This window comes from Balaenoptera acutorostrata, chromosome 7 (genome assembly GCF_949987535.1).
Source record: "Balaenoptera acutorostrata chromosome 7, mBalAcu1.1, whole genome shotgun sequence".
NCBI classification, from domain to species: domain Eukaryota; kingdom Metazoa; phylum Chordata; class Mammalia; order Artiodactyla; family Balaenopteridae; genus Balaenoptera; species Balaenoptera acutorostrata.
In genome coordinates this window covers 48,227,248-48,252,323 of record NC_080070.1, presented here as the reverse complement: position 1 = coordinate 48,252,323, position 25,076 = coordinate 48,227,248, and the positions used below count along the sequence as shown (strand labels likewise).

Sequence of the window (25,076 nt, the reverse complement as noted above, 5' to 3'; positions counted from 1 at the left end):
TTTTACAGATGGTGAGCTTGAAGGCCAAAGAGTTTAAGTCATTGCTCAAGGGCCCCCAGCTGGTGAGTGGCAGGGCTGGGATTTGAACTCTCCCTAACCATTCTGCTGCACTGCTTCATTAACCTGTCGGCAGAACCTATCCCATCATTTTGGTTTCTGGCTTCTTCTGGTAATGGTTCTCGCTGTCTCACTGTGACCCACATTACCAGCCCCTCTGCCACCTGCCTGGGTGTTCCCTTGGTCAGGACTTCTCAACCTTAAATACGGATATGGATCACTTGGGGGACCTTGTTGACGTAAAGATTCTGATTCAGTAGGTCAGGGGCCTGCAATCCAGCATTTCTAACAAGCTCCCAGGTGATACCAGTGCTGGTAGCCCATGGGCCAAACTCTGATGTGCAAACTCAACGTAACACCTGATTCTGGATAACAGATACCAGCTCTGTTTCCCTCTCTGACAGTGGCGAACACTTACAGGGCTGCCTCCAAGACAGGACGCCTCCTGGATCTACTGAAACACCTATGGAAATGCTCTCATTTGCAAAAATGCTACAATCCCAGTTGCTGCCCTGTGCCTTCTTCTTCCACTGCTTATTTCCCCTTTCTCTGCCTCCCCCCCGCCCCTTCCCCTCACCTTTCTATATCTCCTTTCTCTGACCTATAACAGCTTCATTGAATAACCTTCACTACAGTTCTTGTTATTGGGCTTCTCACTAAACAAATGCAGCTTGTGTTTCTTGCTACCCAGAGATTCTGTAATTATAATAATAATGTCTACACACAATTTTGAACCAGTCTGAAGGCTGCTCACTACTGTGGGATGTGTGTACAACACAAAAGAGGAGAAACATGTGGGAAGGGAATTAGGTAATAAGCTTGGAAGAACATTCTGTACTCTGTATTTTATTTACAAGGGACCTTGATTATTTATTATGAGCATTATTATTCTTCCCTGTAATCACAAGAGAAAAGAAAGCATATTGTTGAAGTTGAGGGATATTAACGGAAAGCTGGGAGGCCTCTGGGGTTTTGCAAATAGCACAAACAGGATAACCAGGAGCTGAGGACTGCACCAAACACTTCCACTGCCTCCAAGGGGGCTGCCCATGCCCGACGGCCAATAAGCCACCTCATGGGTGTTTCCTTCATCACCATCCAACACGGTGACTCCTCTTTGTGTTTTTTATTTCATGGAACCTTTTGATAATTGGAATCTGATGAATGGGAGGCCTCTGTGTGCATAATCACACAAGCAAACATCACCTTCTTAAAATTTCAGGAGTTCACAGACTTCCCACAGACATGAGAAGGGGACCCTAGATTAAAAATTACCCATCTGTACTTCCCCGGTGGTGCAGTGGTTAAGAATCCACCTGCCAACGCAGGGGACATGGGTTTGATCCCTGGTCTGGGAAGATCCCACATATCGCAGAGCAACTAAGCCCGTGTGCCACAACTACTGAGCCCATGTGCTGAACTACTGAAGCCCACTCACCTAGAGCCCGCGCTCCACAAGAAGAGAAGCCATTGCAATGAGAAGCCCACGCACTGCAACGAACAGTAGCCCCTGCGCGCAGCAACTAGAGAAAGCCCACTCACAGCAACAAAGACTCAACGCAGCCAAAAATTAATTAATTAATTAATTTTAAAAAATTACCCATCTTTTATGGACTATAAGTTTGTGTCACCCCTAAATTCATATGTTGATGCTTTAACCCCCAGTGCAATGGTATTTGGCAGTGGGGCCTTTGTGAGGCACTTAGGTTCAGATGAGGTCATGGGGGTGGAGCCCCCATGATGAAATTGGTGCCCTTATAAGGGGATAAAGGGACCAGAGCTCTCTCTCTTTCCCCCATGTAAGGATACAACAGGAAGTCAGCTGTCTGCAACAACAGAACCCAACCATGTTGGCACCCTGATCATGGGATTTCGGCCTCCAGACTGGGAAAAGTAAATTGTTCTTTAAGCCATCCAGTCTATGGTCTTGTGTTATAGCAGCCTGAGGTGACTAAGACACTATCTAAAAGCATGTTAAGAAAGATTAGTGCTCAAGAAATTGTACAGAAATGAAAGGTAGAATTGTTTAGTGCAAAGGAGATTTGATGTAGGGTTAGGTATGGATTCACACGCCAGGTCTGCCATCACTAGGACTATGACTCTGGGCACCTTACTTAGCTCTCTGAAGGATTTATCACTCTGCCTTGGAATGCTGTAGGGGTTTCTAAAGGGGGTGATTCTTTCTCAGAACAAGAGAGATCTATGTGTCTGGGTCCAAGTAAGAGAGATTTTACCCTTGCCTGCTCCCATGGCCTCTGGCCAGTTGATGAGAGGGGCTGTCTGCCTTATTGAACAGGGCCTAGGGTGTCCCAGAAAAATGCATTAGACTGTCCTCTAGAGCATCAAGAAGCTGAAGGAACCCAAGGAGCCAGAGAGGTTTGCTTACAAGCACTATTTAAGTCCTTGGTGAAAGTGCAACCTAAGGGCAATTGTATTTCTACGTTGAAGGGTTTTTTGGGTTTTTTTTAAATCAAATTGGAAGGTCAAGGCTTTAAAGAGCATAATGATTGGTTGTTTATCTCCATTCTCCTCTGCTTCTGGTACTTCCGTGAACATGTTCTGACCTCAAACTGTGGGTGGGAAGGCAGGAAGGATGCTGTCTGTGCATTAGTGTGAGACTTGAAGCTTGCCCGAGTACTTCTGAAACTGCAAGATGAAATAAATAGCACATAGCCTCCCTTTGCATCTCGACTTGAAAGTGACACTGTAAATTTTGAATTAAAAGATTTCAGAATGTTGTGAATCATTTGATAGGTATTACTAGAAAGAGAGGTTGTGGCAATTAAATGAGAAAAATTTATTTGAGGCGAATCATAGACTTAAATATGAAAGCAAAACCAATCAAGCTTCTAAAAGAAACTAGAGACTATCTTCACGACCTTGGGGTAAGCAAAGATTTCTTAAGCAGAGCCTAAAGAGGACTAATCACAAAAGAAAAAAAATGATAAAAACAATTCTCTTTGGTATTACAAATTTCTGTCCATCAAAAGACACCATAAAGAGAGTTACAAGGCAACTTATGAAGTGAGAGAAGATATTTGCAGTATGTGTATCTGTCTAAGAACTCCATGGTGAAAAAAGACCCTTACAAATTAAGTTTTAAAAGACAAAACCAAAATTTTCAGTGATCAAAGGACTTGAGCAGGCACTTCATAGAGAAAGAAGCCCAAACGGCCCATGTGTGCATAAACAGGTACTCAACATCATTAGTCATCAGGGAAATGGTCATTAAAAATCACAGTGGTAGACAACTACTCCCCCGCCAGAACGGCTAAAATAAAAGACCGACTGTACCAAGTGTGGGAGAGGATATGGAACAACTGAACCCCCCCATATCCTACTGGTGGGAATGTAAATTGGTTCAAACGTATTCACAGGTGACCCCTATGAAGATGAGAGTCCTGAGACAGAAGAAGACACCTAGTGGTAGAAATAAAAATAAAGTGAGCCACGGTTGGGGAGGTGAGTATCAAGTCTTTCTTACCCTTGAGTCCACTTGAGGAAGCCCTTTGCTACTGGTTGGTGCCCTGGGGGAATCCAGCTGGCCTTTACACAGTCCTCCTCTCCTTGTTCATGTTTCTTTCTTCCCTTTGGGTTTAGATCTTTAGGTCTGGGACCATTGATCTGGTTCCACCATCACCACCACCAACACCATTCCCAGTTCCAACAATTTATTTTTATTACTTCCAGGGGATAAACAAAGAAATAGACAGCAGGCTAATAGATTTACTCCCTATTGCTGCAAAATACATGCCTAAGCAGCCCTTTCTCATGCTGGCACAGTTTTATTTGTCATAAGATTCTCGGGCTTAGTTTAGACTGAAATATAGTCCTTCATGGCAATTATTCTTTATTAAGCATGAATGCCTGTGATTATCATCTTATTTAGTAAATTATCTTTGATCTTTCTTCACACCCACTACTTGGTTATTCTGTGTGCTTCTGGTGCCTGATTCCTCCTACCCTTCCTGACACCCAACACTCCTGCTGTGGCCTTTACAACTGAACAATGCTCACAGTTCTATGAATTTCTCATTCAGCCAATGGCATCATTTGCCAAGAAAAATTTGGGAATATTGGAACACAGCCTCCCTTCACAGTCTGTGAACATTTCTATGCTTGAAGTTAGCGATATAGTTTTAGAAAGTAAATGTTTAACTCCAGCCTAATCTGAATTTTCCTTAGATTTAGTGCATAGTGCACCAAAGTTCTTGTGGGTTATTTTCCTGGATGGTGCCTGATATTTGGGCCACTAAATGCCTCCATGTGTTTAATTCAAGTGGTCAAAGGAAGGACAGATTTGCATGCAAGACCATTTCTAGGAAATTTATCCCTGAGGGACTCACTAATTTTTTTCAGTGTCATAAACCCTGCTGATCTCCAACAATAGTTGGAACTTGCAGTACAAAATGGAAGTTTCTTTTGTTTTGTTTCTAGCCAGAATTATATGAGTGGGCTCTCCCTCTGTGGCAGACATGACTTACTGCCTACTCAATATTCATTTCCCACTACCACCATCCTACTCCTTCTCTGAATGCAGAACCCTGATTTTGCTCCAGGAAATATTGAGCAATGGATCTACACCAGGGATGGCATGCTCATCCCCTACCCTGGCTTATGATTGGTCTAGAGGTGGCCATGTGACCCAGTTCTGCCAATGAGATGTAAGCAGGCACCTGCTAGGTGGAGCTTCTGGAGAAGTGGCTGCCTTCCTGATAAAGGCTTGCTTGTTGTGGCTCTTTGCCCCTTTGCTTTTACTTTCTTCTTTCCTCCTTTTTCCTACCTATAACACAAACATGATAGTTGAACAGCAGTAGTCACCTGTGATCAAAAGGAAACGGCCAAGAGAAATGCAGATATCAGCCTTAATGTTGTTGAGCTGTTGAATCAACATCAGGCAACTCCCACCTCCAACTTCTTATTATCTGAAAAAAATAAACCTCTAACAGTTGAAGCCTCTCTAGTTGGTCTTCTGTTGCTTGCAGCCAAACACACTCCTAAAAGATGCACTTTTTTTTATCATGGTGAGGTCAAGCAGAAGTAATACGTATTGAGCAGTTTCTACACACTAGGGGTTCAGCTGTTTTAAATGTGCTAGCTCATTAGCCCCTCATATAACCCCATGAAGTAGCTCTTAGCCTCTCTGTCTACAGATGAGGACACTGAGTTCAAAGGGATTGAGGAAAAGGCAGATCTAAGATGAAACACAGGCCTGTCTGACTCCAGTGTCCAAGCGCTTGTCATCCCACCACATTGGCTGCCAACAGTTGGGTAGAGCAGATGGAGGCTTGCCCTGTTTTAGCTGAAATATGAGCCTTCAGTCTGTGTGAAGTAGGGGCATCTGTTTGTTTGTTTGTTTTTATCTTTTTTGTTAATACCCTTAAGACAGTGTTCTACAAAGCACTGGTCTAAAAGAAGTTTGCTATCCTACCCCTCTCTTGGTTTTATGTTCAAAAGTCAGGTAGAGGAATGTATGCTCTTAAAAATAGGCAAAGCGACTTCAGATGGGAGAGTCAGAAAGGCTTCTTTGAGGAGGTAATATTTGAGCAGAGTCCTCAATAATAAGAAAGAGCCCTCCATGCAAAGATGGGGAGTGGGGGGCAGTGTTCCAAACAGCATGTGGCAATAGCATGTGCAAAAGCCCTGAGATGCAAATAAACCTGATGTGCGACCATGACTGGGCATAATGAGTCAGGAAGCAGGAGATGAAGTTGGAGAGGCAGAAAGGCCAGATTGTGTAGGGTTTTGTGGCTGTGGAAAAGTTTGGAAGGCACTGGAGGGCTTTACACAGGTGAGTGAACTGATCTGGCTTGCCTTTTAAAAAGGCCACTTTGGGGACTTCCCTGGTGGTCCAGTGGGTAAGACTCTGAGCTCCCAATGCAGAGGGCCTGGGTTCGATCCCTGGTTGGGGAACTAGATCATACATGCATGCCGCAACTAAGAGCCCGCATGCCAAAACAAAAACAAAAAAACAAGCCACTTTGCAGCTCCGTGGAGAATGGACTGTAAGGAGGCCAAGAGTGGAGGCAGGGCGACCACTTGGAAGGCTGCTGCAGTAATACAGGCGAGAGATGATGGCGGCTCAGACGAGGGCGGTAGCCGTGGAGATAGAAAAAGCACTGGGGTTTGGGGGACATTTTAAAGGCAGAACAGGCTTGACTTGGATCTGTTGTGGATGCTAATGGAAAGAGGAATCGAGGATAATTCCCAAGCCTCTTGCGGGATGGTGGCACCTTTTGCTGGGATAGAGAAGGCTAAGATGGATCATTTGGGGGAGGATGCTGTGGAAGGGAACCAACTCTTGGGAACCAAGTGCTGCAATGCACCCCAAGGTTCATTGCAGCACTATTTACAATAGGCAAGACATGGAAGCAACCTACATGTCCATCAGCAGATGAATGGATAAAGAAGATGTGGTATATATACAATGGAATACTACTCAGCCATAAAAAAATGAAATAATGCCACTTACAGCAACATGGGTGCAACTAGAGATTATCATACTAAATGAAATGTCAGAAAGAGAAAGACAAATACTATATGATATCACTTATAGGTGGAATCTAAAATATGACACAAATGAACCTATTTATGAAACAGAAACAGAATCACGGACATAGAGTTCCATTTTGGATATGATACGTTTGAGATGATTACAAAACACACAAATCAAGTTGTTGAATGGGCAGGTAAATAATACAGTAAGTAGCATAATTATAACCATGGTCATTGATTAGGCACCTGCTATCCACAAGGGTCCTCATAAATGTCACCACACTTCACACTCAATCTTATGAAATAGCTTTTACTACTGCCACTAACCCCAGAAATCCAGACAAGGAAAAAGAGACTTTCCCAAAGGTCAGGCAACTTGCCCAAAATTCCGCAAGGGAATGTGGCAGCCAAGGCATGAACTCAGGGCCTGTGATTCCAAAGCCCAATCGATGTTCTTCTCCCTGAGCCCACCCAGTGAGAGGAACCCTGGGGAGAGCTTTCCAAGCCCTTTCTAAAGCTACTGTGTACATCCAGGGAAGTGGGACCTTCTTTGTAGGGGTGGGGCTTCCCTAGACCGGGCTACTAAGCTTCTCTAGGGCTCATTCTCTGGGCAACCTCAATCCCCTCTTAAGGAGACAGGGAGGAGATTTTTCATGGACCAGTGAGATTTTTCACCTTCTATCTACGTTTTTTAAATCTGAAAAGCTCTCAGTTTTAGTCCAAAGATTGATGCTTTCCCATCACGTCTCTCAGGGCTTTTTAAAAGTTTGACATTACTTGACCACATAGAAAATATTCTCAGATGTACTTGTTGTGAAGGGGAGAGAGAACTTTTCAATTTCTGGGCTGGAGAAAGAGCAGCTGTCAATGAGAGTGCATTAAGATCTCTGCCTCTGATTATTTTACCCTTAACGATTTCTTTAAAAGCTCCTGCAAACCTGTGTGGTGGAAAATGGTGAATCCTGTCATTACTCAAACTGAAAATGAACCATGATTCCATCTTCTGAGGGCAGCCAAGCAGTAATATCAGCAAAATAAAGATGGATGTCAGAGCTGGGAGTCTCTGCCAAGGTCCTCACACAAGATGGTGAGAGCAAGTCCACGTGACCTTACAAGTCCACAAAAGGACTCCAGGAGACACCTTATACCCAGATAGTGTAGTGGATGTTCCAATCTGAGGAATGGCAGACACCAAATTGAACAGCACTTGAATCTCTGTCTCTAAGAAACATTTTCTTGTTCGAGTCCATTTGGGGACACAACCCAGATTTTCCTCCTCTTGGTGTGGAGAAAAGGGAATCCTCCTACACTGTTGGTGGGAATGTAAGTTGATGCAGCCAATGTGGAAAATAGTGTGGAGGTTCCTCAAAAAACTAAAAATAGAACTACCACCTGATCCAGCAATCCTACTCCTGGGCATATATCTGGAGATACATGCACCCCAAGGTTCATTGCAGCACTGTTTACAATAGCCAAGACATGGAAGCAACCTACATGTCCATCAGCAGATGAATGGATAAAGAAGATGTGGTATATATACAATGGAATACTACTCAGCCATAAAAAAAATGAAATAATGCCATTTGCAACAACATGGATGCAACTAGAGATTATCATACTAAATGAAATGTCAGAAAGAGAAAGACAAATACCATATGATATCACTTACAGGTGGAATCTAAAATATGACACAAATGAACCTATTTATGAAACAGAAACAGAATCATGAACATAGAGAACAAATTGGTGGTTGCCAAGGAAGAGGAGGTTGGGAGACGGATGGAGTGGGAGGTTGGGGTTAGCAGATGTAAGCTTTTATATACAGGATGGATAAACCACAAGGTCCTACTGTATAGCACAGAGAACTATATTCAATATCCCATGATAAACCATAGTGGAAAAGAATATATAAAAAGAAGAATGTATATATATATGTATAATGAATCACTTTGCTGTACAGCAGTAATTAACACAACATTGTAAGTCAACTATACTTCAATTATAAAAAAAAAAAAAAACAGAGTTCCATCCTCTTTCTCTGTTTTTCTCCCAGATAATTTCAAAGAGGAAAAAATCTGGCTCCTCCAACAGAATGCAATGAGTCGATGTTCTGAGATTGAACAAAGCTTGTTTTGCTTTTATCCCCCCGTCCTCTATCTTGTCTTTTGAGTTATATTAAACCTGACATTATCCAACGGCTTTTGCATTTACTGAGTTTTAAACTTGGTGCAATTTGTGGACAATTTCAATAATGTGTCTGATACATTTGTGCTGGAGTCATCAGAATCTGGCCCACTGGACAACCCTGAAGACATTGCTCTGTCAATCTTTTCTCTTCTCCCACCCTATTTCCTTAAGAAAAGAGATAAAGTGTAATCCTGACTATTTACTCGGTCACATGCCATATTTCACCCCCAGTGAATTCAAAACCCAGGAACGGTCAAGCAGCTTTACAAATATTCACTTGCCACTAAACCAAGTAAAACTTTATACTGGAGGGAGAGTGAGTGAGGAATAGAGAAGATTTCAGGACTAATTGATTTCAACTTCCTAAAGCAGCTAAGCATATGTGGGGTTTGAATTATTATTTGCAAATCTACACCCGTCCCCAAAAAACAACCATAATGCATAATTAAGATAGAAGCCCAGCAGTTTCAATCCTAAGTGAGCACTTGTGCTTCAGAAAGAAGTGGGATCATTGGTTTGGTCAGCTAATTAGCTGTTGCTTGTTTACCTGCTTAGAATTCTCTTGTTCCACTAATTCAATTACCTCATCAACACAAAGACTGGATTGTTTCGACTTTCACATATAGTCTCTCATTTCTTTATCATAACTGTACATGAGCTAGCTGTATTATTACCCTTATTTTCTAGATGGGGAAGACAGGATTCAAGGAGGTACTACAAATTAAGACAGAGACCAAATATTTGGCTTTGATATTAAATTCCCCATGTGCTTATCCATTACATGGGATAAGCCAGATATGGTCTTAAACTTGTCTTAGAATTCCCTAGTGAGAGATATTTTTAAGCCTCTTTTTAAAAGTTCAAACTAATAGCATGATGGTTCGTTTTATCCTTTAATAGGTAGAATCCTCTGATTGCATGTCTATAACTATTAAATACTTAAAGACTAAGGGAGAGGGAGTACTGTGGAGTTTATCCTACTCGGAGACAGAACAGTTCCCTGCACAGAGTAGGTGATCTATCAAGATTTAATGAACGCATGAACTTCTGGGCAGTTACTACAAAATATAAAATATGGTTAATTGGGCTTCCCTGGTGGTGCAGTGGTTGAGGGTCCGCCTGCCAATGCAGGGGACACGGGTTCGAGCCCTGGTCTGGGAAGATCCCACATGCCGCGGAGCAACTGGGCCCGTGAGCCACAACTACTGAGCCTGCGTGTCTGGAGCCTGTGCTCCGCAGCAAGAGAGGCCATGACAGTGAGAGGCCCACGCACAGCGATGAAGAGTGGCCCCCGCTTGCCACAATTAGAGAAAGCCCTCGCACAGAAGCAAAGACCCAACACAGCCATAAATAAATAAATAAATAAATTTATTAAAAAAAAAAAAAAGAAAGAAATGCAAATTCTAAAAAAGAAAAAAAAATATGGTTAATTTATTTTAAAACATAGTTGGGATAAAATTATACCCCAATTTCAAAAATGTCAATATTAGCATATGCATAAGGAAAATAATCCAGAAAAATATACACCAAATGTTTAATGTCTGACACAACATGACTCAAAAAGAAAATTAATGCAAAATTATGTACACGTAGTATATTTGTGCTACAGTTAGGAGTGGAGTCAAACAGACCTATTTATAAATTCCAGACCCTTCACTGTCCACGGTAGCGTTCTGAGCAGGTTGCTTAACCCCACTGTATCTTCTTTTTCTCATTTGACAAGTGGGGGTAATAATAATGTGCACGTCATTGTATTGCTGTAATGATTAAATCAGACAATGTGTGTGTGTGTGTGTGTGTGTGTGTGTGTGTGTGTATAGATATATATATATACAGAGAGAGAGAGAGAGAGCGCCTAGGATCTTGAAGACAAGAGAAACAGTGCCAGAAACAGAAGAAAACTTCCCCCCAAAAAGTATAGAGATAAGAGATGATATCACATCCATGAAACAAGAACAATCACAGAACAAGAAAGAACTCTTGGAAATTATAAAAGTGAATGCCAAAATGAAAATGAAAATTTTGAGAAAGACTCCGAGACATTTTAACAAAAAGCAACTAAGAGAAAACAATATGAAAATTAAAGTATTAATCTATCAATAGAAGGTCTGTATCAGATTAGGTTTGACTACATATAACAGAAAATCTAAAACAACAGTGACTTAAATGTGCAAGGGTTTATTGTCCCTTAAATGGAGGTAGGCATGCTGAGGTTTGTATGGCAGCTCCAGAGAGACTCCTATTTTTTACTCTTTTAGAGCATGTGGCTTCTTATCCTCAAATTCGTATCATGGTCCAAGATAGCTGCTGGAGCTCTGGCCATCATGTCTGCATTCCAGTATCAGGAAAGAGGAATCCAGGAAGGACAGAGGGCACTTCTTCCAGCTAAGTCAGCTCCAAGAGCCATTTTCCAAGAAATCCTATACCAACTTCCACTTATATCTCATTGGCCAGAACTTAGTAACGTGGTCCCGTCTAGCTACAAATGAGTCTGGAAAATGTGTTCTTTCTTCTAGGTAGTTTACCATTAGCAACTAATAAGTATTTTCCGACTAAGGAAGAAGGGGAGGATGTAAATATTTAGGTAGGCAACTAGCAGTCTTTATTACAGGGTCCAATTTCTGATTAATAGGAAGTCTATGAAGGGTGAATAGAGCAAAAGGATAGGAGGAAATTACAGAATTAGTACAAAGAAATCATATCTACCCATTGATGAACTGCCAATTATCAATCATAATGAATGAGAAAGGATCCCTCCAAAGCCCATCTCAAAAGATTTCAGATTACTGGACATAAAGAGAAGATCTGAGGGAATTCCCTGGTGGTGCAGTGGTTAGGACTCCACGCTTCCACTGCAGGGGGCCCGGGTTCCATCCCTGGTCAGGGAACTAAGATCCTGCAAGCGCAGCATGGCCAAAAAAATACCAAACAAACAAACAAACAAAAAAAACCCAAAAAACCAAAACAAGCAAAAAAAAAAAAAACCCCACGAAGATCTGAGGCAAGTTCCCAAAAAAGTATCAGGGCTAAGAATAGCAATGCACTTGCCAATGGCACTACTGGGAGGTGGAAGACAGTGGATCAGTACCATCAACATTTTGAAGAACACATCCTAGAGTTCCATACCTGGCAAAACTAACAGTCAAGTATGTAAAGTCTCAACTACTGAAGAATGTGCTAGGGAAGAAACCAAGAAGGAAGAAAATGTGGTTCCCAGGAAACAGGACATCCAGCACGGGAGGAAAGGTGAGAGTTTCCCAGGATGGCAGCTGCTTAGCAGGCCCAAGAGGCAACCAGCTCAGTCTGGAGTAGGAGGATAGAATGGATAGTTTATCTGAAATTTGTACTAAGAAACTAGAGAAGGGCGTAAGAAAATTTAACAATAGATACAAATAAACAAATTAAAAAATAAAGCAATTACAAAAGCTAGATCCCCATCTACCATGATAGAAGTTAGAGGATAATGTCTAAAACAATAAATCGAGCAACAGTATTTTATGCATATTATTTAAAATATGGACATAGATAGAAAAAGAAAAAGCTAAAAGATTTGAGAGTGGTTGCCTCTGCAGAAGAGGAAAGTGGGAGGTGGAATAAGGAAATTCTATTTTTCATATAAGCTTTTTAGCATTATTTTAAAACTTATCCACATTAACACTTTGATTAAAAAAATCAATTTTAAAATATGAAAACAAATGACATGTTGTTGTCCTTTTACTAAATTATCCAAACTTTCTCAGTCGTGTCCTTCACTGAAATTATTGAGAGATAAAATAATAAATGAACTAAACTAATAGATTAATCTGGATTAATTTTATCCTTATTAGGAATTCAACACTGCTATCAACTGATTCCGTGCCTCCTAGAAATCAAAGTTTCTCTGTTCTAAGTCTATATATCTCAATCTCAGCACCTACAAGAAATGTCATTTTATCTCAGGAAGGTCGACACCAGACAGCAGACACACACACACACACAGAGGGCATTTCTGTCCCTGTTTCACTGATTCAATTTGAAGGCTTTAGAACAAAAGATCCACTGGAATGGTTTATCAAGTACGAAACTATTAAATTCCTGGGTCCTTAGGAACCCAGTTTAACTGTTAACGAAAAAAAAAAAAAAAAAGCAGCCAAAAGCCATTAATGAGATAAACTATGAATGGAAAGAATCTGTCAAACTGAATCAGGGAAGGAGACAACTAACAGAACATCTCTCCAAAGATAAGCATTATTAGAAAACTCATTGTGCAAGTTTGTCACTAAGAAATCCAGCTACTGATGCATTTTCCTGGGCTGATAAAGATAACAGAATGTGTATGTACGGTGTTATTTTACATGTGACAAAGTACCCAGACTTTCCTTTATGTTCTTTCTCTCTGAAAGAGGAGTTGATTGAAGAGCCCCAGGACGCTTTTCTCTTTGTGGGTAACGACTGGAAGACAGTTAATGGGCCTTTAAAGTGTGTGTGACAGAGGTGAGCAAAATAAGCGCCACATCAAGCCTCTCTCCTTGATTTCACTGGCTAAGCCGGGGTTCCGTGCTGACCCCCAAGAAGGAGAAAGAACAAGTGGGGCTCCGTTCTGCCGGACCTGAGCTCCATGCCTTTCTTCTCTTTGCTCAACTGTGATTTGATACCTAGTGAAATGTCTTTTCATTTTACAGATGCATACTTTCCACATATGAGTGGGTGTTAGCCCTCAATCTTATTCCAAATAAACGCTGGATTTTGAGACCCAGTTGCCCTTAAGAGTAATATCACTCCCAGGTTGACCCCTGAAATGAGGAGTGAACCACAGCCAAGCTTCAGATGCCTAGGTCCCTCCATCTTACCCCTGGACTATGTAATGACAAGGAAATTCGCTCATGAGGTAATGTTAAGTGAAAAAAGCAGAACATGTGTGTACACATGTTATATACATATGGATGGGTGTGTGTGTGTGTTTCAGAGAAATGCATTAAAATATCATCTGTGTCTGTGTTGTAGAATAATTATGGGTTCTCTGCAAATTTTCTTCTTTGTAATTTTCTGTGTTTTCCAAATCCTCTCTACAGGGAGCCAAGAAAATATATTACTTTATCGTTAAAGATAAAATAAAAGAAACCTCAAATAGAACTTTTTTTTTTTCTATTTAAAGCAAAAGAAGACATATCGCTGGCCTGCCTGGGAGAGAGGCGGGAAGGGGAGGAAACAGAGCTTGTTAATGGATTCACCACTGTGTGGTCTTTGCCCACACCTGGGAGATCTCAGTGAGCTCTGATCTCAGAGACAGTGTAGGGTGGTGGCTAAGAGGAGAGGCCAGAGGTTGGAACCCATTGTTCTTGTGAGAATGAGTTCATTGACACAAGTAAAGCACTTAGAATGGTGCCTGTTTAGCACTGTTAGCTGTTTGTTTGTTTTTTTCTCAGAGATTTTGGCTTCCCCATCACCCCTCCAGGTCCTCTTCTCTTCAAGACAACGAACAATTATTTATTACCCTGAAGGAACTTCTAGCATATTTTCCACCTGTTCGCATTTTCTCTGTTATAATGTGAATTTTGGATGTGTGGAGATATGCTGGAAGTTATACCCTGAAATTCCCATATGCATTTTTTCCTGGTCTGAGTCACATGGCCTTTAGTATCACAATTGGGCTTCCCTGCTGGGGTTTCATTCCTCAGCAGCCTTTTCCAGTGTCATTCCTTCCCCCATCCTCACTAAGTGCTTCCTGACTATTCCCTTGAATTGCCAAGAAGAAGGATAAATACTTTCAGCTGATGATAAAATGTACTTTGATTCGTGATCATCTCTTTTCAAGTGTTTTCAGGATGCAGTCTTTTATTCTTATTAAGAATAAAATAGGGAAACAACTAATCTGGTATTTGAACTTGTTACCCTATAGAAGTGAAAAGAGGAAGACTAAGGTTTCTCTTTTTAAGAATTGACTAACCAAGGCCTGGCTGCGTCACCTGGTTGACTGACCTTTCAGACTGAGAAGCTGTCACTCTCCTTTGTTGCCATTAAATAACAATTTAACACCATGTCACATACCATCCCTTGTTATCATCTTAATATGCAGAACTCCAGGACTTTCAAAAACAGTCAATTCTTGATCATTCTTGCAAATAGGGCGTCTCTGTTATGGCAGTATGAACACGGCCAGCCCAAAATGTCAGAAATTTTTAAAGCATGTTTATTTAACCTTGGGCTACAATTTTGTTTTAACATTTGAAATGTGTGTGGCTGCTGTTTAAAGGTTTGTACCACTTGAAACAAAAGAACAAAGCTACAAAGTTGAGATCTGACCCAGGAATTGCTCAGAAACTCTTTCTTATTCTGTCATTCTGTTCCAAACCGCTCCATGATTTCACACCAAGCAGGTTTAGCCAGAGTCTTTTCTCACCAAAAAAGAAATAAAACATCCCCGTTAGCTGACTTGTCACCTCTAAGCTGTTGTCTTTCAGGTGCAGAATTTTCCCTGGACAGGTGAGAAAAAGAGGGCTAGATATATTTTTTTTAAGATTTATTATTTACTCATTTATTTATTTTTGGCTTTGTCGGTCTTAGTAGCAGCACGTGAGATCTTTCACTGCGGCATATGGACTTATCTCTAGTTGTGGCGGCAGGTTTTCTCTTCTCTATTTGTGGCACGCGGGCTCCAGAGTGCCTGGGCTCTGTAGTTGTGGAGTGCGGGTTCCAGAGCGTGTGGGCTCTGTAGTTTGCGGCACGCAGGCTCTCTAGTTGAGGCGCGCAAGCTCAGTAGTTGTGGCACGCAGGCTTAGTTGCCCTGCGGCATGTGGGGACCTTAGTTCCCTGAACAAGGATCAAACCCACGTCCCTGCATTGTAAGGCAGATTCTTTACCACTGGACCACTAGGGAAGTCCCCAGATTTTTTGTTTTGTTTTGTTAATTACTCAAACATATACTGACTACTGACTTGTTATATGACACCTAATGTGCTAGGTGCTGGTGGTATTGGGACAATGACACCATTTCTGCCCTTAAGGGTATAGGCAAATAAATCAATAGCTATGACAACATACTCTAAGTGCTGCAGTACAAATAGAAGAAGAGAGCGTTAAATATTCAGAAGAGGGGCCCCTGGTCTACCTCAAGGGTTCAGAAAGCTTCCCTAGAGTAAGGGAGCATTGATATTGAAGGATGAGGAGGAGTTCTCCAGGTAACAAGGAGGGAAAAGGTATTCCAAGACAAGGAAATGGCTTGGGGGAGGGCAGAGTCAGGAGAGCATAGGGTGAATCCATGGGGTTCCAAGTCCTTTGGGATAGCTGGCACACAGTGTAATATGGAGAGGGAAGATGAGGGATGGGAGATGATGTGGGAGGGGTAAATTTTGCGGGACTTTATATGCAATACTAAGTTATTTAGGTTTTACCTCAAAAGCAAACAAGAGCAATTGAAGGATCTTAAGCAGGTGAATTAGGTAATTAAATTTTCACTTTAGGAAGATCACTGTGAATGCAGAGTAGAGAACAGTTGGGAGGATCTGGGAGAACACTGGAGCCAGAGACACCAGTTTGGAGATGATGGCAGTGGACCAGCCCTGAGCTAAAGCAGCGACAGAAGGGAATGACCAGGAAAAGAACGTGTCTGGAAAGCAGAATGGACATGGTTTTGTGATGGATCAGGTGGAAGTCAGGGAGAAGGGAAGGATGACCCAGGTTTTTGGCTTGAGAGAATCGGTGAGTGTTAGTGCCATTAAAAGAAGCAAGTAATCCCAGAAGGAGGATAAAATCCATTTTAAAAGGCTTCCAGTATGGCATGACAGCTCTTACCATGATGGAGATTGCATTAGGCACAACTAAGCTGAGATGGGAATGAGCCATTCATCTAGCCATGTATTCAAGGAATGTGTTCTACACCAGGCACTATGCTGGGCAGTGACCTGAGAGTCCTGTACATGAGATCAGTTTCCATTCACAATTCTACTCCTCACCAGCCCTGAGACTTTCACAAGCCCATTGACTTCTGAGCTTCCATTTCATCATCTGAAATATGGTGACCAAACCCATAGCTTGTTAGGATGATCATTATAACAACACTGGGGAAAGCCCTTGGTAAATTGTAATCACTATAACCCAGACGATAATTTCAACAAAGAAGCTGAAAGCAGAGTTTGCCTTTAGGATAATGGACCATATTGGCTACAGAAGAGCCAAGAAAAGCCAGGTGAAGAAAATTTCAAAGCCAGGTGAAGAAAACTATCACATAGAAGTGTGACAGATCTGGATAGAAGTGAGGAGGGACCCAGAAGGTCCATTACCCACTTCTTCCTACACCACATCAACTGTCCCTTTTACCCATAGTGTAAAGTAAGGTGACCTTTTTTGTGGATAAAGGGAGATACTCTGAAATCGCATAAGGGGGTTTGTAAAGCTGAGGACAGTTATCAGTAACATTTCTCATTTTAAATAATAATTTTCAGACATGGGTGGAAGATGGTGGAGTAGAAAGACGTGTGCTCACTCCCTCTTGCGAGAGCACTGGAATCATAACTAACTGCTGAACAATCATCAACAGGAAGACACTGGAACTCACCAAAAAAGATACCCCACATCCAAAGACAAAGGAGAAGCCACACTGAGACAGTAGGAGGGGGGCAATCACAAGAAAATCAAATCCCATAACCGCTGGGTGGGCTACTCACAATCTGGAGAACAATTATACCACAGAAGGCCACCCACTGGAGAGAAGGTTTTGAGCCCCACGTCAGGCTTCCCAACCTGGGGGTCCAGCAACAGGAGGAGGAATTCCAGAGAATCAGAATTTGAAGGCTAGTGGGATTTGATTGCAGGACTTTGACAGGACTGCGGGAAACAGAGACTCCACTCTTGGAGGGCACACACAAAGTAGTGTGCACACCAGGACCCAGGGGGAAGGAGCAGTGACCTCATAGGAGACTGAACCAGACCTACCTGCTAGTGTTGGAGGGTCTCCTGCAGAGGCGGGGGGGTGCTGTGGCTCACCACGGGGACAACGACACTGGGCAGAAGTTCTGGGAAGTACTCCTTGGCATGAGCCCTCCCGGAGTCCGCCATTAGCCCCACAAAAGAGCCTGTATGCTCCAGTGCTGGGTCGCCTCAGGCCAAACAACCAACAGGGAGGGAACTCAGCCCCACCCATCAGCAGACAAGCAGAGTAAAGTTTTACTGAGCTCTGCCCACCAGAGCAACACCCAGCTCTACCCACCACCAGTCCCTCCCATCAGGAAGCTTGCACAAGCCTCTTAGATAGCCTCATCCACCAGAGGACAGACAGCAGAAGCAAAAAGAACTACAATCCTGCAGCCTGTGGAATGAAAACCACATTCACAGAAAGACAGACAAAATGAAAGGCAGAGGACTATGTACCAGATCAAGGAACAAGATAAAACCCCAGAAAAACAACTAAATGAAGTAGAGATAGGCAACCTTCCAGAAAAAGAATTCAGAATAATGATAGTGAAGATGATCCAGGACCTCAGAAAAAGAATGGAGGCAAAGATCAAGAAGATGCAAGAAATGTTTAACAAAGACCTAGAAGAATTAAAGAACAAACAAACAGAGATGAACAATACAATAACTGAGATGAAAAATACACTAGAAGGAGTCAATAGCAGAATAATTGAGGCAGAAGAACAGATAAGTGACCTGGAAGATAGAATGGTGGAAAGCACTGCCATGGAACAGAATAAAGAAAAAAGAATGAAAAGAAATGAAGACAGACTAAGAAGACCTCTGGGACAACATAAAATGTACCAACATTCGCATTATAGGGGTCCCAGAATGATAAGAGAGAGAGAAAGGACCCGAGAAAATATCTGAAGAGATTATAGTCGAAACTTCCCTAACACGGGAAAGGAAATAGCCACCCAAGTCCAGGAAGCGCAGAGATTCCCAGGCAGGATAAACCCAAGGAGAAACATGCTGAGACACATTAATCAAATTGACAAAAATTAAAGACAAAGAAAAATTATTAAAAGCAGCAAGGGAGGGCTTCCCTGGTGGTGCAGTGGTTGAGAGTCTGCCTGCCAATGCAGGGGACACGGGTTCGAGCCCTGGTCTGGGAAGATCCCACATGCCGCGGAGCGACTGGGCCCGTGAGCCACAATTGCTGAGCCTGAGCGTCTGGAGCCTGTGCTCCGCAACAGGAGAGGCCGCGATGGTGAGAGGCCCGCGCACCATGATGAAGAGTGGCCCCCGCTTGCCACAACTGGAGAAAGCCCTCGCACAGAAACGAAGACCCAACACAGCCATAAATAAATAAATAAATAAACAATTAAAAAAAAAAAAAGCAGCAAGGGAAAAACGACAAGTAACATACAAGGGAACTCCCATAAGGTTAACAGCTAATTTCTCAGCAGAAACTCTACAAGCCAGAAGGGAGTGGCACAGTATATTTAAAATGATGAAAGGGAAGAACCTACAACCAAGATTACTCTACCCGGCAAGGATCTCATTCAGATTTGATGGAGAAATCAAAAGCTTTACAGACAAGCAAAAGCTAAGAGAATTCAGCACCACCAAACCAGCTTTACAACAAATGCTAAAGGAACTTCTCTAAGAGGGAAACACAAGAGAAGAAAAGGACCTCCAAAAACAAACCCAAAACAATTAAGAAAATGGTAATAGGAACATACATATCGATAATTACCTTAAATGTGAATGGATTAAATGCTCCAACCAAAAGACACAAGCTCACTGAATGGATACAAATACAAGACCCATATATATGCTGTCTACAAGAGACCCACTTCAGACCTAGGGACACATACAGACTGAAAGTGAGGGGATGGAAAAAGATATTCCATGCACATGGAAATCAAAAGAAAGCTGGAGTAGGAATACTCATATCAGATAAAATAGACTTTAAAATAAAGAATGGTACAAGAGACAAGGAAGGACACTACATAATGATCAAGGGATCAATCCAAGAAGAAGATATAACAATTATAAATATATATGCACCCAACATAGGAGCACCTCAATACATAGGCAAATGCTAACAGCTATAAAAGAGGAAATTGACAGTAACACAATAATAGTGGGGGACAATAACACCTCACTTACACCAATGGACAGATCATCCAGATAGAAAATTAATAAGGAAACACAAGCTTTAAATGACACAATAGACCAGATAGATTTCATTGATATTTATAGGACATTCCATCCAAAACAACAGGATACACTTCCTTCTCAAGTGCACACGGAACATTCTCCAGGATAGATCACATCTTGGGTCACAAATCAAGCCTCAGTAAATTTAAGAAAACTGAAATCATATCAAGCATCTTTTCTGACCACAACACTATGAGATTAGAAAGAAATTACAAGGAAAAAAATGCAAAAAACCCAAACACATGGAAGCTAAACAATACATTATTAAATAACCAAGAGATCACTGAAGAAATCAAAAAATACCTAGAGACAAATGACAATGAATACACAACAATCCAAAACCTATGGGATGCAGCAAAAGCAGTTCTAAGAAGGAAGTTTATAGCAATACAATCCTACCTCAAGAAACAAGAAAAATCTCAACTAAACAATCTAACCTTACACCTAAAGGAACTAAAGAAAGAAGAACAAACAAAACCCAAAGTTAGTAGAAGGAAAGAAATCATAAAGATCAGAGCAGAAATAAATGAAATAGAAACAAAGAAAATAATAGCAAAGATCAGTAAAACTAATAGCTGGTTCTCTGAAAAGATAAACAAAATTGATAAACCATTAGCCAGACTCATCAAGAAAAAGAGGGAGAGGACTCTAATCAATAAAATTAGAAATGAAAAAGGAGAAGTTACAACAGGCACCGCAGAAATACAAAGCATCCTAAGAGACTACTGCAAGCAACACTATGCCAATAAAATGGACAACCTGGAAGAAATGGACAAATTCTTAGCAAGGTATAACCTTCCAAGAATGAAACAGGAAGAAATAGAAAATATGAAAAGACCAATCACAAGTAATGAAATTGAAACTGTGATTAAAAATCTTCCAACAAACAAAAGTCCAGGACCAGATGGTTTCACAGGTGAATTCTATCAAACATTTAGAGAAGAGCTAACACCCATCCTTCTCAAACTCTTCCAAAAAATTGCAGAGGAAGCAACACTCCCGAACTCATTCTATGAGGCCATCATCACCCTGATACCAAAACCAGACAAAGACACTACAAAAAAAGAAAATTACAGACCAATATCACTGATGAATATAGATGCAAAAATCCTCAAGAAAATACTAGCAAACAGAATCCAACAACACATTAAAAGGATCATACACCATGATCAAGTGGGATTTATCCCAGGGATGCAAGGATTCTTTAATATAGGCAAATCAATCAATGTGATACACCATATTAACAAACTGAAGAATAAAAACCACATGATCATCTCAATAGATGCAGAAAAAGCTTTTGACAAAATTCAACACCCATTTAGAATAAAAACTCTCCAGAAAGTGGGCATAGAGGGAACCTACCTCAACATAATAAAGGCCATATATGATGAACCCACTGCAAACATCATTCTCAATGGTGAAAAACTAAAAGCATTTCCTCTAAGATCAGGAACGAGACAAGGATGTCCACTCTTGCCACTATTATTCAGCATAGTTTTGGAAGTCCTAGACACGGCAGTCAGAGAAGAAAAAGAAATAAAAGGAATCCAAATTGGAAAAGAAGAAGTAAAACTGTCACTGTTTGCAGATGACATGATACTATACATAGAGAATCCTAAAGATGTCACCAGAAAACTACTAGAGCTAATCAATGAATTTGGACAAGTTGCAGGATACAAAATTAATGCAAAGAAATCTCTTGCATTCCTATACACTAACAACAAAAGGTCAGAAAGAGAAATTAAGGAAACAATCCCATTCACCACTGCAACAAAAAGAATAAAATACCTAGGAATAAACCTACTTAAGGAGGTAAAAGACCTGTATTCAGAAAACTATAAGACACTGATGAAAGAAATCAAAGCTGACACAAACAGATGGAGAGATGTACCATGTTCTTGGACTGGAAGAATCAATAATGTGAAAATGACTATATTACCCAAAGCAATCTACAGATTCAATGCAATCCCTATCAAATTACCAATGGCAGTTTTTACAGAACTAGAACAAAAAATCTTAAAATTTGTATGGAGATACAAAAGACCCCGAATAGCCAAATCAATCTTGAGGGAAAAAAACGGAGCTGCAGGAATCAGACTCCCTGACTTCAGACTATACTACAAAGCTACAGTAATCAAGACGACATGGTACTGGCACAAAAACAGAAATATAGATCAATGGAACAGGATAGAAAGCCCAGAGATAAACCCACACACCATGGTCAACTAATCTGTAACAAAGGAGGCAAGGGTATACAATGAAGAAAAGACAGTCTCTTCAAAAAGTGGTGCTGGGAAAACTGGACAGCTACATGTAAAAGAATGAAATTAGAACACTCCCTAACACCATACACAAATATAAACTCACAATGGATTAAAGACCTAAGTGTAAGTCCGGACACTATAAAACTCTTAGAGGAAAACATAGGAAGAACACTCTTTGACGTAAATCACTGCAAGATCTTTGTTGACCCACCTCCTAGAGTAATGGAAATAAAAGCAAAAATAAACAAATGGGACCTAATGAAACTTAAAAGCTTTTGCACAGCAAAGGAAACTATAAACAAGATGAAAAGACAACCCTCAGAATGGGAGAAAATATTTGCAAACGAATCAACGGACAAAGGATTAATTTCCAAAATATATAAACAGCTCATACAGCTCAATATTAAAAAAACAAACAACCCAATCAAAAAATGGGCAGAAGACCTAAGTAGACATTTCTCCAAAGAAGACATACAGATGGCCAAGAAGCACATGAAAAGCTGCTCAACATCACTAATTATTAGAGAAATGCAAATCAAAACTGCAATGATGTATCACCTCACACCGGTCAGAATGGCCATCATCAAAAAGTCTACAAACAATAAATGCTGGAGAGGGTGTGAGGAAAAGGGAACCCTGTTGCACTGTTGGTGGGAATGTAAATTGATACAGCCAGTATGGAGGTTCCTTAAAAAACTAAAAATAGAATTACCACATGACCCAGCAATCCCGCTACTGGGCATATACCCAGAGAAAACCATAATTCAAAAAGACACATGCACCCTAATGTTCGTTGCAGCACTATTTACAATAGCCAGGTCATGAAAGCAACCTAAATGCCCATCGACAGATGAATGGATAAAGACGATGTGGTACATGTATACAATGGAATATTACTCAGCCATAGAAAGGAGCAAAATTGGGTCATTTGTAGAGACGTGGATGGACCTAGAGACTGTCATACAGAGTCAGATAAGTCAGAAAGAGAAAAACAAATATCATGTATTAACGCATATATGTGGAATCTAGGAAAATGGTACAGATGAACCAGTTTGCAAGGCAGAAATAGAGACACAGATGTGGAGAACAAACATATGGACACCAAGGGGGGAAAGTGGGGCAGGGCAGTGGTGGTGGGATGAATTGGAAGACTGGGATTGATATATATATACATTAATATGTATAAAATAGATAACTAATAAAAAGACTTAAAAATGAAATAAAATAAAATAAAATAAATAAATAATAATTTTCTTTTAGTTGTTGTTTCCAGTGAGTGCAGATTAATTTAAAATATGGTACAGTAATACAGGTAAAGTTCTTTACATTTCTGTGGCCCTAATAGTAAAACAAAGTGTTCTCAATTTTATGAATTTCATGGAATTCCCCTCTTGGTATTCTGATAATGACTCTGAGGCATGGCAGAAATCACTGCCCCCTTTTTGCAGATGAAAGAATTAAGATTTTGAAGATCTAACAAGCTATTGAAATAGTGAACATCACACAGCTAGTTGATAATAGCTTGAATCCACATCTTTTGTCTCCAAGATCAAGGTTTTTTATACTATTTTATGTTATGTACTTAGAAGAATTAAAGGTTTTGAAAACTTTGTGAAATATTGTTCAGCAAATCCCTTCTCAGTTTCTCAAAGAATGAGTCTAAAAAGGTACTTCAGAAAATACCTTGCTACATTTCCAACTCCCTCACTTGCCTAAATCTTGAAATCATTTCTCTACTGGGTCTTTTCTCTTAACCTACAATATGATAGAGTCTCTACTCTCCCTTGATTCTTTCTTCTCTTCTAGATTTAATCCTCTGTCCCCTCTTCTTGGTCGAAGTTTCTGAAAAAATAATGCACACTCAAAGTATGGTCAATACTCCCTCAGCAACTTCTTATACTTCAACCCACTAAGATCAGGCTTCTGCTTGTTCTACTGCACTGAACTTGCAATTGCTAGGGTAACCGATGACCTCCCATTGTCACATTTCTTGTCCCTTGAATGGGACCTCCGTGCAGCATGATGCTGTCGGCCACGTCTTCTCTCTCCTTGGTTTCTGTACCCCCTTCTCTCCAGGCTCTTTCCTCTCTCTTTTTCCCTTCTCTCCCTCTTCCTTCATGAGTTGGATCCTCTTTCTCTGCCTGTTCAGTAAAATCCTGTGTTCTCCATGGGCCTCGACCTTCCTCTATTCTTACTCTGGAAGCAAGAAAGGTAGACTGCAACCTTTGGGTGTTTACAGCACATTTTGGAAGAACAGTAGAATTTTGGGAGGCAGCACGATGGGATTAAACGGCATCCACAGGTAGTAAACTATTCCCTTGGGCACTCTTTGGCACAGTGTTGCTGTTTAAATAGAACTGCCTGCTTTTTTTTTTGTGCTGTGTTCATGAAGTCGTTTCTCAGCCATCCCAGGAACCTGCAGGAATCAGCCCCAGCCTGATGTTAAGCGATAGAATGCCATGCCTCTTAACTCTTACTCTCAGCAAGGTGAAGCCTCCTCCCTAGGCAGAAACTTGCACGGAAGACCCATGGCTAAATTCTACCTGACAGGTAGGCCCACCCTCAGCCAGCTATGGGCTTGTGATGCATGGGGTGATGCAGCAGTCTTTGCAGAGGGTGGGAACCACTGCCCAAGACCCTCACACCCCTCTAGGTTGTACCTATTTTTTTAAATTAATTAATTAATTTATTTATTTTTGGCTGTGTTGGGTCTTCGTTGCTGCACGCGGGGCTTTCTCTAGTTGCGACGCACAGGGGCTACTCTTTGTTGCGGTGCACGGGCTTCTCATTGTGGTGGCTTCTCTTGTTGTAGAGCACGGGCTCTAGGCGCACAGGCTTCAGTAGTTGTGGCTTGCAGGCTCTAGAGCGCAGGCTCAGTAGTTGCAGCGCAGGAGCTTAGTTGCTCCGTGGCATGTGGGATCTTCCCGGACCAGGGCTTGAACCCGTGTCCCCTGCATTGGCAGGCGGATTCTTAACCAC

General features: G+C 41.3%; 1 long non-coding RNA gene across 2 annotated transcripts in view; it reads right to left on the bottom strand.

The window, feature by feature from the left end:
* LOC114235457 (uncharacterized) overlaps window positions 1-25,076 on the bottom strand; it is a 154,128-nt gene that overhangs the window by 123,170 nt on the left and 5,882 nt on the right. The gene's annotated exons all lie outside the window — the stretch shown is intronic.